The sequence below is a fragment of the Octodon degus genome, unplaced genomic scaffold (genome assembly GCF_000260255.1).
Source record: "Octodon degus isolate 3935 unplaced genomic scaffold, OctDeg1.0 scaffold00087, whole genome shotgun sequence".
NCBI classification, from domain to species: Eukaryota; Metazoa; Chordata; class Mammalia; order Rodentia; family Octodontidae; genus Octodon; species Octodon degus.
The window spans coordinates 5,328,392-5,333,663 of record NW_004524663.1 but is presented as its reverse complement, the minus strand read 5'-3'; the positions used below and the strand labels follow the sequence as shown (position 1 = coordinate 5,333,663).

The following is a 5,272-nucleotide window of genomic DNA, read 5'->3' as shown; positions in this document are numbered from 1 at the left end:
CTACAGGGTCTACAGGGTCTACAGGGCCTACAGGGTCTCACCATATAGGTCAGACTCATAGTGATTTTCTCCTGTTTTCAGTCTCCCAGGTGCTGGGATTACAGGTGTGTGCCACCACGGCCAATCTCAATCACCATCTCAGTGGGTCCTGTGGGCAGGGCCAGCACAGCAGGCCAGGAATCTAACCCAGGCTGCTGCCTAGGTTTAGTTTTTTGAGGAATCTTCACACTGTTTTTATAGTTGTACTTGATTTTGTTCCACTAACAATATAGAAGGGTTCCTTTGCCCTGATGTTTCGTCAGCATTTGTTACTCGATTCCTTGACGATAGTCATTCTTTGTGGAGTGAGATGGAATCTCAGTATTGTTTTAAGTTGTAGTTTTTGATGGGCCAAGCTATTGAACAGGTTTTATGTATTCTTTGGCCATTTGTACTTCCTTTTTTTTTTTTTTTTTTGATGTGGCCCTGGGCCAGTTTATTACTCATTCCCTAAACCTCAGCTGCCTCATGAATGGCACCTACTTCATGATGATGATTAAATACATTAATGTAAAAAAAAACAGTATGTGCCTGGGCCACGCTATACCCCCAAGAAATGCCAGCTGTCAGCTGCCATTATTCACATGCCTGTGTCACCACAGGGATGGAAATTTTAACAGAAAATATGTGTTTTAGCCCCCAGGACATGAGCTGCCCAGTTTGTCCACAGGTGTCCACAGGTGTCCGCAGGAGTTCCATCCTGGGCAGCTGCTAGGTGGCTTTCATCTGCAAAGCTGAGAAAAGCCATCTGAGCTGTTTGGGTAGAAGCATTTACTCTTCCAACCTGACAGACCTAGATGCATTCTTGTCAGTGTAGAAGACGCTGTTGGGGGTGGCAGAAAGGCCAAGTCCAGCACCCCGGTTGTATTTCCAGCTCATGGCCCGGTCATAGTCCTGCTGCAACTTCTGCTGCAGGGTGTCGGCTGCCACCGTGCTGAGGGCCATGGTGGGCCTTGCAGTCATGCACAGGGAACAGCTGACCAAAGGGGACAAATTCTTAAAGCCACACATAAGTTTGAGAAATTTCAGTTTCTGTTCTGTGTTTTCAAAATCTGCAGTATCCCACTGACCAAACTGGGTTCTCATCCACTTCCTGGGTTCAGATGCTTCTGTCTTGCCTGACTCCCAATCAGTCTCTTCCTTCATGGCCTTTTGCCTCACCTGGTCTATGTGTGCCTTGTCCATGTTGTCTTTCTTCTCCATCACCAACTTCAGATCTGTATCTGGCTCCTCCTTCCAAGGGTCTACTGTTACCGTGCTTTCTTTCTTTTTTTTCTTCCTTTTCCGAGCTAACTCAACAACTGGCTTTTCTTCCTTTTTTCTTAGCCTTTGTTTTCTTCTTCACTCAGGCTTTTGGGTCCTCTCCTAGTGGGATGTACTCTACAACCTCAATTCTGACTGGCTTCTTTTGCTTTCCTTTCGTAGAGTTGGTCTCCATGGACCTGAAGAGCTCAGAGTGGCCTGGGAGGGTGTCTTCCTCCTGCTGGACTTTCTTCTTCACTTTCCTTCTGTGTTCTCTGGAGCTGCCATGCTTCCCTTTTGGGCACAAGGCTGCCTGCTCCTCAGCCCCCTTCTTCACCTTGCATCCATACGTAGCATCTTCTGCCTCACAGAGCCAAAGGTCCTGGATAGAACAGGCTGTGGTATCCTGGTCCTTTCTTTCCTTTTTTTGGTTTTGGGCTTCTTGCCAACTCTGGTTGCCCCCTCACCCAGACTGGGGTGGGGGAGGTCTTTACTTCTGAGTCCTTTGATGTGGCCAAAGGTAAGATCTTCCTCTCCTTTTTCTCCCCACTGAAGGATTCTGAGTGGTCAAAGACCTGCTTCCTGGGGCTTGGTGACTTCTCTGTCTGTCTGGCTTGTGACATGGGCTGAGATTTTGTGAGCTCTTCAAAAACAGGTGCCGTGGCCTTTTTCTTTCTTTCTTTCTTTTTTTTTTTCTTCTTCACTAAGGGTATATGGGACATCTGCTCTTGACTTACAGTCCTAGAGGGTGATGTGGCCCTCACAGAAGAATTATCAGCAAAATAATTCCCATCATTTACAATTGTGTATTGAGTCTCTGGTTCTTTGATTACCTCCTTATTTTTTTTTCTCTGGAAGCCCAAGGCCCAGGTCTACTTTCTGAGTCTTGGTTATCATTTCTGCAGGACAAACAACCCTGCCTTCACATGAGAGCCAAATCAGCTATGACCCGGAAGTCAACTTCCTGTAGCCAAGTCACCCCTGCAAGTTTTGTATTTCCTTTTTTGAGACATGTCTGTTCCTTTTTCTTGTCATTTTTTGATTGAGTTTTATTTTGAGGGAGTCTAATATTTTTTGTGTTCTTCTATTCTCTATATTAGTCCTCTACTATCTAGACAATATTGATAATGTTTTTGATCATTTTGTTTCTGCCCACCCAGGAACAGTGGGTGTCTTTCCTTTTTCTGATATCCTCTTTCATATCCTTTCTTAGAATTCAATAGTTTTCCTTATAGAGGTCTGTCATGTCCTAAGTATTTTTCTTGAAGCTGTTGTGAATGGTATTACTTTACTAATTTTGTTCTTTTTAGAAACCCATCTTAAGAGAATTTTTTCAAGCCTGTATTCTTTTAGCTTTGTTCTGGGGGATTTTTTGAGCCTTGGGGAAATTAAATAGTTCATACTGTGTCAGTGTAGAGTCACAGTGATGTCAAATCTAGGTCTTTTACTGTAACTACATGTTGTATAGGTTTTCTTTATACAGCAGAATCTCTAAGAGCTATCTCAGCTAGGAAGATAGCTCAATGACATAAGCACCTGCTTGGCAATCACAAAGTCCTGAGTTCAATTCCCAGTACCTCCCAAAATAAAAGGAAATTTTAAGAACTATCTCCTTTATTAGTAACTAGATCCTAAAAGCCATGCCTTTTCTGATGATGCTTGCCTTGGGCTAATTAGTCAAAGCTAATTAGGAGAAGAGAAAACATAGACACACAGAGCAGAAAATGTTCTGAAGACAGAGATAGGAGTGACATGGCCACAAAACCAGAAACATGTGGCCACACTAGAAATGGAAGAAGAGCAGGGATCCTTTTCTTGAGCCTTCAGGGCATGAACAGCCCTGCTGACATCTTACTTTCAGACTTCTAGTCTTCAGAACTAAAATAGATAACATTTTTTGTTGCTTTAGTCACAAAGTTTATGAGAATCTGCTATGGCAGCCTCAGTAAATAAATACAGATTTTGTATTAGTTTACAGATTTTGTATCAATTCCCCAGGGCTATTGTAAGACATTACCACCCACTTAGTGGCTTCAAACTACAGAAATTTATGGTTGCACAGTTCTGGAGACCAGAACTTGAAATCCAGGTGTGGCCAGGGCCACGTGCCCTGGAGGCTCCAAGGGAGAACCTGTTCCTTGACCCTTCCAGCTGATGGTGGCCATCAGCCTTCCTGGGCTTCCTGGGCCTGTGACTACGGTACTTTCATCTCAGCCTCTGTCTTCACATGCCCCCTTTCTCTGCCTGTCTTCTTTAATGTATGTCAACTCCAGTATGTATACAGCACTGCCCCTCCCATGAGGAAACTAATCTAAATTAATCATCTTGTGACCAGTTCACTGACTGGTTACTCTGAGAAATGGCGCCATAGTGGGGGATCACTGTTGGTCTGTGCTGTTGGCAGAGAGAACCCTCAGCGGTGGCCACAGCCAGACCAGCCTTGGAGAGTGGAAGTCCATGTTGCTGTGCCCATGCAGAGCCTCCCCCTGTGCTGCCATGGCCACTTTGCTCATGAGCTGGTTGGACAGTGACAGGGGTACTGGAGAAGGACAGTGACTGAGATCCCCAAAGTAGTCATCCTATCAACTTAATGATTAAAATCCCCTTCTACTGAGGTTATCTTGTGTTCAGTGTTCACATGGGACCAGGAATAGCTTCACAGTTTTCTGTGTCTTACCTTAGAAACCCCATATGGCACACTCTCCTGTCTCTCCTCCAGACTTACCCCTGCTCAACTGGATTCATCTATGGTGTCCAGAACTACTTCATTATTTTTAGTAAGTGAGACTAATAGATAGTGAGAAGGTGTCACCTAGTTGTCTAGGTATTTAGTATCTAAAATTTAATTTCTTCTGTCTGTCTTTTATGGAAAGAAGTAAAACAAAATTTCATAACATATGAAAATAACAATAGTTAATACATTAAATATTGTTACCTTTAAAGTAGTAGTTAATCAGTATACAAGTAATAGGCTTAAAAATTCTCCAAATGAGGGTCCAGGGAGATGGCTCAGTAGAATAAGTGCTTGCCTGGTAAGTGCAAGGGTCTGAGTTCAATCCTTGATTCCAGAAAAAAACAAAACAAAATAACAACTCTCCAAATGATATTAGCACAAACCACTCTTTTCAATGAGCCACCAGGATAACTATCTTGTGTTTTGCTTTTTTCCCTTTCTCTTCCTTCCTTAGTTCTTCCAGTTCCCCACCCTAGTTCTTTTTTCCTTTTGAACAATTTCTTCTCATTTCACTCTACATATTGTGCATTTTGGATCTTATTTACTCTTTTATTTCCTTATCCCAAGGAGACAATACAATACACAGGTGGGTCTGATTTATTGCACTTATGAGTATAGATTTATGGGAAAAGAAAGTAGGTAGAAATCTTGTAGACATAGGTGTAGGCAGAGACTTCATGAACAAAAGCCAGATTGCATGAGAAATACTTCAAGGAATCAACAACTGGGATCTCTAAAAACTTACTAAAAAGTTTTTACACATCAGAAGAAATCACTAATAAAGTGAAAAGATAACCCACAGAATGGAAAAAATATTATGCAGTTGTCCCTCAGACACAGGTCTTATATCTAGAACTATAAAGAACTGAAAAGAATCAAGCCCCCTAAATTCAAAGACCCAATCCAAACAAAGGCACCTGTGATGCATACTCACTTCGTACATGAAGAAATACAAATAGCAAATAAATATATGAAAAAATGTTCAATATCATTAGTCATTCAAAAGATGAAAGTTAAAACACAGAGATTCCATCTCTCTCCAGAAAGAATGGCTATCATCAAGAAGTCAACCAATAACAAATGCTGGAAGGGCTGTGGGAAAAAAGAAACCCTTCTCAGTGCAGACTGGTCCAAGCACTGTGGAAATCTGTGGATTTCTCAAAAAACTAGGATTAGAGATCTCATTTGATCCAGTTATTCCCCTTCTGTGGAGCTTCCCAGAAGAATTAAAAGCATCATGCCAGGGCCGGCCAGATA

At 42.4% G+C, this 5,272-nt stretch overlaps 1 protein-coding gene and 1 pseudogene across 1 annotated transcript in view; one reads left to right on the top strand and one right to left on the bottom strand.

Moving 5' to 3' along the window:
* Pgm5 (phosphoglucomutase 5) overlaps nucleotides 1-5,272 on the top strand; it is a 204,185-nt gene that overhangs the window by 16,215 nt on the left and 182,698 nt on the right. The gene's annotated exons all lie outside the window — the stretch shown is intronic.
* Nucleotides 811-2,178, bottom strand: LOC101575335 (annotated as a pseudogene).